Genomic DNA, 12,311 nt, shown 5'->3' on the forward strand with positions numbered 1-12,311 from the left:
TAGTATTTAAGCTGTACTCATCTGACCTACCCCTCTTATAAACATTTTGTACCTTTTTTCCATTTCACATAAGCTAAAGTGAGGAATTTGGCATTTGGAGATCTGATCTCAAGTCTAGTATTAACATAAATAGGTTTGTGTTTATAACCGAATAAAATATTAATATTTCTGAGCCTTGTTTGTTGTTAAAGTAGGAATTGTGACTATAAATGTTAATAGTATATCCCAATAAACTTAAAGAAATAATGGTAAAAGTAAAAATTTTGGGCTTCCAAAAATTCTAAGCCTGCAGATATCTGCCCCATTTTACCATAAGTTTATACAACTTTACATAGGCAAAACCCAATGTATAGTCTATAAACAAAAGAATGCCTCAACTATTTTTTAAAATGAGGAATACTGATAAATAAAAATATTTGTAAAAATTGTAAAATAAGTTATTTTAGGCAATATATAAGTTAGTCAGCCAATTCTCTTCATACAATATACAAAAATTAAAGTAGATCATAGACCTAAATCTAAAAGTAAAAGATATAAAACTTCTAGAATAAAACATAAAATAAAAATATTGTGATCTTGAGGTTAATCAAATATTTAAGACACAAAGCATGAATCATAAAAGTTAAAAACTTGGTAAGTCAGACTTTATCAAAATTCAAAAATTTTGCCCTTTAAAGGCACCGATAAGAAATGAAAAGGAAAGTCACAGAACAGTAGAAAATATTCACACTACAAAAACCTGACAACTGGTATACAAAATGTATTTTTAAAATCTCCCAAAGCTCAATAATAAGATAATTCAGTTTCTTTAATGGACAAAATATTTGAGCATGCATTTTACAAAAGCAGATATACAAATGGCCAGTAAGCAGATGGAAAGGTTTTCAACATGTTTAGTCATTAGGAAAACACATATTAAAACTACAGTGAGACACCACTTCATTAGGATGGCCACAATTAAAAAGACTGATAATACCAAATGTTAGTGAAGATGTGGAACAATTGGAGTTATACTCTAAAGGCATGAATGTAATTCTAAAGGTACTCTAAAGGTAGTTAAATGTAGTTCAAAAAACTGGCAGTTTCTTATAAAGTTAAACATACACTTATCATATGACCTGCCATTCCAGTTCTATGCGTTCAACCTGTAGATAAAAAAAGGGGTTCACACAAAGTGTTAAACACAAATCTTCACACACAAAGTGTTAAACGCAAATCTTCATAGTGGCCTTATTCACAATAACCAAAAATGTAAAACAGCCCATGTGTCCATCAAATGGAAAATGGATAAACAAGTAGTAGTACCTCAATACAAAGTAACACTACTTAGTAATAAAAAGGAATGAACTCCTGACAGGTTATAGCATGGATGAACCTCAAAATCATCATGCTGATAGAAACAAGACACAAACAATACATACTGTGTGGTTTCATTTATATAAATTCTAGAAAATGCAAACTAATTAATAGTGAGTCCAGCAAATCAGTGATTGTCTGGGGCTAGGATCAGAAGAAGAAATGAACTGCAAAGGGGGAATGGGAAATATTTGAGGGGTAATGGGTATATTCTGTATCTTGAGTGTGGCAGTGATTTCACAGGAGTCTATAGCTACAAAATTCATACAAGTGTGCACTCTAAATGGGTGCAGTTTATTGTATATATCTTGATGAGGATTTTTCTTTAAAAGAAGCAACCCAGAATTCTAGAGCAAACTTAAATAAAATTTAGTTAATTCAAAAGTTGACTAAAAAAGAACTTACTTGAGGATTTTGACAGTAGACAGAAAACAACATATATCCAGACGAATGAACTTAATGAAATTATCCAAATTGAACCTCAAAAAGGAAAAAGGTAAAAAGAACCTCACGCAGTAAGAAATGTGAAATATATGAAGTTCTAGGAAGAGAAGAAAATAGGAAAAAAGTAATCATTTGAGAAAAATGGCTGATAACTTTCCAAATTGATGAAAGGTATTAATAAAATCTTCAAGATGCTTAGCAAGCCCCAAATAGGATAAATACAATGGAAATGACATGTAGGTACATAAAAGTCAAACTTATTAAACCAGATATTAAAAAGACAATCTTAAAAGCAACTAGAGAATAAGACAATCAATCACAAGAAATCCACTGACATCATAATCAAGGCATCCAAGTACAAGACTATACTTAATGATAACTTTCACTTGCTGAAAGAAAAAACTGCCAAACTTGTGTTCTATACTCAGAAAAAATATTTTTCAAAGTCAAGAAAAAAGTTTCAAAAATTTCTCAGGTAGGCCAGGCACAGTGGCTAACACCTGTAATCCCAGCACTTTAGGAGGCCAAGGCAGGTGGATCGCCAGAGGTCGGGAGTTAGAGACACCAGCCTGACCAACATGGAAAAACCCCATCTCTACTAAAAATACAAAATTAGCTGAGCATGATGGCACATGCCTGTAATCCCTGCTACTTAGGAGGCTGAGGCAGGAGAATCACCTGAACCTGGGAGGTGGAGGTTGAGGTGAGCCAAGATTGTGCCATTGCACTCCAGCCCGGGCAACAAGAATGAAACTCCTTGTCAAAAAAAAATCAGGCAAATAAAGTCTAAGAAAAAAGCAGAGGATGTTCTTCGGCTTTAAGGAAAATGATACCAGATAGAATATGAAAGTGGAAAAAAGAATGAACAGCTCTAGGGAGGGTACATTAATAGATAAAACAAAATTGACTATTGAAAGCAATAATAACTATCTCATTCAAGGTTTTAACATGTAGAAATAAAATATATAACTAGAAAATCAGAATAAGCCATCAGGCAACAAAGGAATCACTGAGAGATGAGAAACACATGAGGTAAATCCTACAATTGCCTCAGCTTACTGCCTAGAGAAAGTTTTCAGACTGTAATGCAGGGATAGGAGAAAACTACAAAACCACAGAGAAAGTTCCAGAGATCTTCAGAGGATCCCCTAAGGTATACAGTTGAGTACTGATTTGTACAAGCAGGTGAGGAAGCTATGCATGGCCAGAGAAAAGAACCATCGAAAAGAATCAAAGCTAATAGTGTCTACAGATCACAGAAATCCAGGAAAAGTACCTTTTCCCAACAGTCAGAGTAGAAAACCTCATAATTCATGGGGTGTTGGATAGGAGTACAAAGAATGATCTTGGCTCAGTAGTGAGGAAAATTAACCTTATACTAAATACTGCTTCAGTTCTTCCCAATAAAGCTAGAAGGAAGACCTAAAACTCCCTTTTAGCCAACCTGTTTTAAAGTAACTTAACTGCATCCCAAAAGCAAGTTTAATAATACTTACAGGAATACAAAAGTATCAAGAACCAAACAAGGTAAATTTCATAATGTCTGACATCCAACAAAAAATTACCAGGCATGCAAGGAAGCAGGAAAGTATGATCCATAACAAGGAAAAAAAAAATCATTCAATTTAAAAGTGACTAAGAAATCACACAAATAATAGAATTAGTAGACAAGAACATTAAAACAATTATCATATTAGTAGTTAATATGTTCAAGAAGCAAAAATAAAAGATTAAAAATGTTAAGTAGCAACATTGGAGATATTAAAAACAAAGAACTTCTAGAGATTAAAACTACAATGCATGAGATGAAAACAATACACTGGATGGGTTAGTGTCAGAAGAAAGATTGGTGAACTTGAAGAAATGGTAAAAAAAAAAAATCCATAATGAACTACAGAGAGAAAAATTACTGGAAAAAAAAAAAGAACAGAATATCAGTTAGCTGTGGGACAACTATATGGAGACAAATATACCTATAACTAAAGTCCCTGAATGAGGAGAGAAACTTGCAGACAGAAAAAGAATTTAAATAAATAATTACCAAAATTTGTCACAAGATAGATGGTGATAAAGTATGTATACTATAAACCCTGTAGTTAACAACTAAAGTAATACTACAAAGACTTACATCAAATAAGCCAACAAAGAAGATAAAATGAAGTCATAAAAAAAATACTCAGTTCAAAACAAGGCAGAAAAAGAGGACAAAGAGAACAAAAAGCAGGTAAAACAAATAAAAAACAAATAGCAAGATGATAGATTTAAACCCAATCATATCAATGTTAATGATATATAAATTACCTAAACATAATATAAATGGTCTAATGAATGGCCTAAATACTCTAACTAAAAGTCAGAGGTTGTTGAATTGGTTAAAATGCCTAACACAACTATATGCTGCCTACAAGAAATACATCTTAAATATAAATAAATAGATTAAAACTCAAAGGGTGATAACAAATATACCATTCTGACATTAACTAACAAAACTGGAGAGGCTGTATTAATATCAGACAAATTAGACTTCAGAGCAAAGAATGTTACCATAGAGTGTCATTTCATAATAAAAAAGGTCTCAATTCATCAAGAAGACATAAAAATTATAAACATGCATGCTCCTAATAACAGAGTCTCAAAACACATGAAGCAAAATCTGATAAGGATAAGTTTGAGGATTAATAATTTTTAACTTTCTCTTTTTTTTGAGACAGAGTCTCACTCTGTCTTCCAGGCTGGAGTGCCATGGCACAATCTCAGCTCACTGCAACCTCTGCCTCCTGGGTTACAGTGATTCTTCTGTCTCAGCTTCCTGAGTAGCTAGGACTACAGGCACGCACCACCACACCTAGCTAATTTTTATATTTTTAGTAGAGATGGGGTTTCACCATTTCTACTAAAGAATATTAGTAGTATTAAGAATACAGATGTGAGCCCCTGAGCCTGATAGTTTTTAACTTTCTTAATGCAGAGACATATCTATAGCTTATTATTTTATATAAATTTTAAATTTATTACTTAAGATATAATAATAACTTTTACCTTGACCAAGAAAATTAGCCGTAGAAAATGACTAAGTAGACCAGGTGCGGTGGCTCACGCTTGTAATCCCAGCACTTTGGGAGGCCAAGAAAGGTGGATCACTGGAAGTCAGGAGTTCGAAACCAGCCTGGCCAACATGGCAAAACCCTGTCTCTACTAAAAATACAAAAATTAGCCAGTCATGGTGACTCACACATGTAATCCCAGCTACTTGGGAGGCTGAGGCAGGAGAATCACTTGAACCCAGGAGGCAGAGGTTACAGTGAGCCGAGATTGTGCCACTGCACTCCAGCAGCCTGGGAGACAGAGCAAGACCGCATCTCAACAAAAAAAGAAAGGAAGAAAGAAAGAGAGAGAGAAGAAAGAAAGAAAGAAAGAGAGAGAAAGAAAGAAAGAAGGAAGGAAGGAAGGAGGGGGGAGGGAGGGAGGGAAGGAAGAGAGGGAGAAAGAAAAAGAAAGGAAGGAAGGAGGGAGGGAGGGAGGGAAGGAAGGAAGGAAGGAAAGAAAGGAAGGAAAAGAAAGAGAAAGAAAAAAGAAGAAGGAAGGAAAGAAAGAAAGAAAGAAAACGACTGACTTTGTGCTGACGTAAACAAAAAAAATTACTTCCATATATGTTTAAAAAAAAAAAAAAAAAAAAAAAAAAAACTCTCCTGCAAAAAAATGCCAGGTTTATATGGCTTTAATGCTGAATTCTTTCTTATAATTAAAGAACAAATAATAGCGATTTACACAAACTATTCCAGAGAATTAAAAAAAGAGGGAACACTTCTGAACTCAAAGACTGGCAAAACATTGATACCAAAATATGACATTACAAGTAAGAAAATTTATAGTCCAGAATCTCTTGAACATAGATGTAAAAATCCTAACAAATATCAGTAAATTGGGAGGGTGTGATAGCTAATGCCTGTAATCCCAGCACTTTGGAAAGTCAAAGTGAGAGGACTGTTTGAGCCCAAGAGTTTGAGACCAGCCTGGGCAACATAGTGATATCCTGTCTCTAAAAAAAATTGTTTACATTAGCTGGGTGTGGTGGCATGCGTCTGTAGCCCTAGCTACTCAGGAGGCTGACATGGGAGGATTAGGTAAGCCCAGGAGTATGAGGTTAGAGTGAGCTATGACCATACCACTGCACTCCAGTCTGGGTAACAGAACAAGACCCTGTCTCTAAAAACAAAAAATATATATATATCAATAAATGGGATTCCAGGAATGTAAAAAAATACATAACATACCATAACAGAGAAGGATTTACTCCAGGAATAAAAGGTTGATTTAACATTTTAAAATAATTCTATTATTATAATTCGCCACATTAACAGAATAATATTGAGGGAAGGGGGAGAATAAAATCATCTTAATAAGTGAAGAAAACATATTTGATAAAGCTGAACATGCATTGATGATTTTAGAAAAAAATCCCCAACAAAGGAGAAATAGAATAAAACATCCTTAATCTGGGTTATCTAGTAATAAAACCCTGTAGCTGTGTCATTATCAATGGTTAAAGTTTTCTCTCCAAAGTCAAGAATAAGATGGGGATCCTACTACCACTATTGTTATTCATCATTATGCTGTAGGTCCCAGACAGTTCTATAAGCCAAGAAAGAGAAATAAAAGGTATGAAGATTAAAAACAAAAAGTAAAACTATCTTTATTTATATATTACATGATTGTGAAGCCAGAAAATCTGAAACTATACAAACTATTAGAATTAATTTAGCAAGCTCTCTAGATACAAAGTCAACACCTGAAAACCAAGTATATTTCTATATACTATCAAGAAATGATCAGAAAATAAAATATTTTAAAATGTAATTGATAGTAACATTTAAAAATCAAATATTTAGGAACAAATTTAAGAAGAGTTCCATAAAGCTAATAATAGTCAAAACTACAAAATATTGCTGAGAGAAATTAAAGGTGACGTAAATAAATGAAGAGCTATATTATGTGCATGAATCAAAAGATTGAAAATTGATGTCAATTTCCCCCAATTTGATAAGTAGTTCAATGCAAACCCAATCTCTAAAAACCTTGGTGAAATATGTGGTCAGCTTCAGCAGGATAAATCTTAAATTTATATGGAAATGCAAAGAACCTAAAATAGCCAAGAACAATCTTAAAGAAGAATAAAATTGAAAAGTTTACCATCAGAGTTCAAGACTAACTATAAAGCAGCAGTAATTAAGACAGTGTGGTATTGGTGCAAGGACAGGCAAATAGGCCAACGTAACAAAACAGAGTCTAGAAATACCCCCTACATGTGCAGTCATTTAGTTTATAACAAAGGTGTTACTACAATTCAGTGGGAAAATGATGCTTTTATTAAATGGTACTTCAACAACTGTATATCCATATGGGATAGAAAATAAACTCCAACTCACACCAAATCCAAAAATTAATTGAAGGTGAATCATATACCCAACTGTGAAATCTGAAACAATAAAGCTCTAGAAGAAAACAGAATAACTTCACAACTCTGGGGTAGACAATGATTTCTTAAACATTACAGAAAAAGCACTAACTTTAAGAGACAAAATTGATTAATTTGACTTCATTAAAATTGAGAACTTCTATTATCAAAATACATTAGCAGTAAATTGAATAGGCAATTATAAAGCAGGAGAATATATTTGCAATACTTATATCTGCTAAAGGATTATATCCATAAATAACTACAGATCAATAAGAAAGTGTTTTAAATGGGCAAAACATTTGAACAGCACTTTTCAGAAAGCAAAGTGAAACAAATATCTACCTTATGATGCAGTAGTTCTGTTCCTAAGTATATGCCCCCTAAAATAAGTATGTATGTCTGTAAAAACTTATACAAGAATATTTAAAGCAGCTTTATACTTAATAACCAAAACTTGGCAACAACTTAAACATCCACTAGCAGGTGAATGTATAAACAAATTAATCAACTACCACTGATATACAGAACACAGATAAATCCCCAAAATATTATGGTGTGCAAAAGAAGAGAGACATAAGAGTACAAACTATATGATTGCATTTATGTGAAGCTCAAGAACCAGCAGTTAACCTATGTGATAGATGTCAGAATATTTACCTCTGGATACAAAGTCAACACACAAAAACCACGTATATTTCATCAACACATGAAAACCAAGTATTTTTTTTTTTTTTTTTTTTGAGATGGAGTTTCACTCTTGTTACCCAGGCTAGAGTGCAATGGCGTGATCTCGGCTCACCGCAACCTCCGCCTCCTGGGTTCAGGCAATTCTCCTGCCTCAGCCTCCTGAGTCGCTGGGATTACAGGCACGCACCACCATGCCCAGCTAATTTTTTGTATTTTTAGTAGAGACGGGGTTTCACCATGTTGACCAGGATGGTCTCGATCTCTTGACCTGGTGATCCACCCGCCTCGGCCTCCCACAGTGCTGGGATTACAGGCTTGAGCCACCGCACCCGGCCGAAAACCAAGTATTGACTGTGAGTTATTACAAGAGAGCTTCCTTGGGGGCTAAAAAATATTCTATATCTTGATATGGCTGGTGGTTACAAAAGTGTATACATTTGTAAAAATACATACATACTTAAGATGTATTTATTTTACTGTATACAAATTAAACTCGAAGTTTAAAAGTGTATAGACTGGCATTGTACATACCATTTGGCACATTACATGTATAGGTTTTATGCAGCATGCTTTTTGGTATCAGGTTATTCAAAATGTAAACCTTAATTCTATTGAGGGACAATATATAGCATAGTGGCTAAGAGTTTGGGTCTAAGAGTCAATTCTTCTTCAAGAAAAAATTGTTGATCTCCTTAATATGTGCCAGGCTCTGGTCTGGGTAGTGTGATAATAAGCAGCAAATACAACCAAGAGTCTGCCCTAACAGAGATCATAGTCTAGGAGGAAATACAGATAATACAAATAAAAATAATATAATAAGTTACAAAGAAAAATTAGGCAGGACAATTGGATGCACAGTAAGGTGTCTATTTCAGATAGATCAATGTAGCTTCTCTAAGATTACATTTGAGCAAAGACCTGAATGATGTAAAGAAGCCAGCCCTGAGAATCTTTAGTGGAAAACTAAACCCTAGGCCTTTAATTTACTATTCTGGAAACCCTGAGCAGGCTATTCAACTTCTCTGAGTTTCTGTTTCCCCATCCATAAAATGTGTATTATAATATTTCCAGATTGTATTAAGGATTAAGTGAGACATATGTAAAGTGCTAACACAGTATCGGATACACTATAAGGACAGAATACATAATGATTGCTTAAATCATGGAATAAGATGCAAACAAATGCATCAGTGTTATAGAACAGGGGCTTTTGCTTATTTTGCCCTTTTCTGGGGGTTGGGGGGATGGAGTCTTGCTGTATCACCCAGGCTAGAATGCAGTGGCACAATCTTGGCTCACCGCAACCTCCCCCTCCTGGATTCAAGCTATTCTCCTGCCTCAGCCTCACAAGTAGCTGAGATTACAGGCAGCTAATTTTTGTATTTTTAGTAGAGACAGGGTTTCGCCATGTTGGCCAGGCTGTTTTAGAACTCTTGACCTCACATGATCCGCGCCCCCCTCAGCCTCCCAAAGTGCTAAGATTACACAGCCAGGAGCCACCATGCCCAGCCACTTTTGCTTATTATTCTGTATAGTATAGTGTTCCATAAACATTTGGGGTTCAGTGTATTTAATGTAATACCAGTTTTGCAGTGAATCAGTTTCAGTATACCTCTAGCACAGAAAAGGACAAGAAAATCGGGATGCGAGGAGAGAAAATGGTGTCCATGGATTACAGTGCCTATAGCCGAGCTGCAGCACAGCAGGGTGCTTACACCGCCCAGCCCACTCAAGGATATGCACAGACCAACCAGGCATATGGGCAACAAAGCTATGGAACCTATAGACAGCCCACTGATGTTAGCTATACGCAGGCTCAGACCACTACAACTTACGGGCAGACCGCCTATGCAACTTCTTATGGACAGCCTCCCACTGGTTATACTACTCCAACTACCCCAATATACTCTGTATAGCCAACAGAGCAGCAGCTACAGGCAGCAGAGTTCATTCCGACAGGACCACCCCAGTAGCATGGGTGTTTATGGGCAGGAGTCTGGAGGATTTTCTGGACCAGGAGAGAACCGGAGCATGAATGGCCCTGATAACCGGGACAGGGAAAGAGGGAGATTTGATCGTGGAGGCATGTCCAGAGGTGGGCAGGGAGGAGGACGTGGTGGAATGGGTGCTGGAGAGCGAGGTGGCTTCAATAAGCCTGGTGGACCCATGGATGAAGGACCAGATCTTGATCTAGGCCCACCTGTAGATCCAGATGAAGATTCTGACAACAGTGCAATTTATGTACAAGGATTAAATGATAATGTGACTCTAGATGATCTGGCAGACTTCTTTAAGCAGTGTGGGGTTGTTAAGATGAACAAGAGAACTGGGCAACCCATGATCCACATCTACCTGGACAAGGAAACAGGAAAACCCAAAGACGATGCCACTGTATGAAGACCCACCTACTGCCAAGGCTGCCGTGGAGTGGTTTGACGGTAAAGACTTTCAAGGGAGCAAACTTAAAGTCTCTCTTGCTCGGAAGAAGCCTCCAATGAACAGTATGCGGGGTGGTATGCCACCCTGTGAGGGCAGAGGGATGCCACTAGCACTCCGTGGAGGTCCAGGAGGCCCAGGAGGTGCTGGGGGACCCACGGGTTGCATGGGAGGCTGTGGAGGAGATAGAGGAGGCTTCCCTCCAAGAGGACCCCAGGGTTCCCAAGGGAACCCTTCCGGAGGAGGAAACGTCCAGCACCGAGCTGGAGACTGGCAGTGTCCCAATCCGGGTTGTGGAAACCAGAACTTCGCCTGGAGAACAGAGTGCAACCAGTGTGAGGCCCCAAAGCCTAAAGGTTTCCTCCCGCCACCCTTCCCGCCCCCCGGGTAGTGATTGTGGCAGAGGTGGCCCTGGTGGCATGTGGGGAGGAAGAGGTGGCCTCATGGATCATGGTGGTCCCGGTGGAATGTTCAGAGGTGGCCGTGGTGGAGACAGAGGTGGCTTCCATGGTGGCTGGGGCATGGACCTAGGTGGCTTTGGTGGAGGAAGACGAGGTGGCCCTGGTGGGCCCCCTGGACCTTGGATGGAACAGATGGGAGGAAGAAGAGGAGGACGTGGAGGACCTGGAAAAACAGATAAAGGCGAGCACTGTCAGGAGCGCAGAGATTGGCCCTATTAGATGCAGAGACCCCGCAGAGCTGCATTGACTACCAGATTTATTTTTTAAACCAGAAAATGTTTTAAATTTATAATTCCATATTTATAATGTTGGTCACAACATGATGATTATTCCTTATCTGTACTTTAGTATTTTTCACCATTTGTGAAGAAACATTAAAACAAGTTAAATGGTAGTGCGCAGAGTTTTTTTTCCCTTCTTTTAAAAAATGATTAAGACTTAACAATGGGAACCCCTTGTGAGCATGCTCAGTATCACTGTGGAGAACCAAGAGGGCCACTAACTATAACAGTGTTCATGGTTGTGATGGTGTTTTTTTTTTTAAATAAAATTCCAGATGTTTAAAAAAAAAAAGAAAATGGGGACACTAAAGAGCAAGGACTGGCTAAGGAAAACAGTATTCTGAGGGGTAGAATCAGAGTCCCAAACAACCTACTTTTCCAAGGTCAGGTCATATGATGTAGAATTGAGACAATCCCAATAACAAGCTAAACAATTGAATAGCCATAGTTTAATCTAAATCTTTGTGTACATTTTTCACACCTTTGTTCAGTTTCCTCCACCCGAAATACTGTCCATTCTCAGTCCACCACCTGTGATTCCTAGAAGGCAATATGCTTTCTCAGGCCTCTCTACTTCCGGTGGTTCGTTCTTAAATTGGAATTCCCCTCCCAATCTCTATCCTGTCCTTCAGCACAAGCCTCAGCTGTTGTAAGGAAAACTTCCCCTCCCTATCTGTACAGCTAAGTTAGGAATCCCTCATCTGGGCTTGCATTTCCCCAATATTTCCTGAATGATTGTTAAGTAAAAGAGCTTCATAAACATGCAAGTGTTTGGGAACTTTCTAAGGATCCTTGTCCTTCTATCTATACGTAAAGCACCATCTGGTGGTCAAAAAAGATGACTATACTTCTAGGTCACCAAGGTGTGTTTTCTGTTCTCTGAGCTTTCAGAGAGCTTTTAAAATCATGTTAGAGGAAAAAAGCCACGCTAACTTGCATAGAGATGTACCTATTGCCAAAGAACAATTTTTCTTGAGTGGATGTTTCCTGCTTTCTTGCTCACTTCCATTTTCTTTCACCCTCCTCCCTGTTTCCTTCCTTTATTTCTCAATTCCTTTCTCCTACATTTCAGTAGGCCCACTGAAAATGAAAACACAGTTCTGGCCAGGCTCACTGGCTCATGCCTATAATCCCAGCATTTTGGGAGGCCGAGGCGGGTGAATCACTTGAGGTCAGGAGTTCAAGACC

The 12,311-nt window shown here is 37.4% G+C and overlaps 1 pseudogene across 1 annotated transcript; it reads left to right on the top strand.

Moving 5' to 3' along the window:
• Positions 1-9,867: 9,867 nt before the first annotated feature.
• LOC108290719 lies at positions 9,868-11,236 on the top strand (annotated as a pseudogene). The gene has a single exon (XR_001819686.2). The product of XR_001819686.2 is annotated as an RNA-binding protein EWS-like (transcript).
• Positions 11,237-12,311: the final 1,075 nt, after the last annotated feature.

Source organism: Cebus imitator, unplaced genomic scaffold (assembly GCF_001604975.1).
Source record: "Cebus imitator isolate Cc_AM_T3 unplaced genomic scaffold, Cebus_imitator-1.0 Scaffold442, whole genome shotgun sequence".
NCBI lineage: Eukaryota > Metazoa > Chordata > Mammalia > Primates > Cebidae > Cebus > Cebus imitator.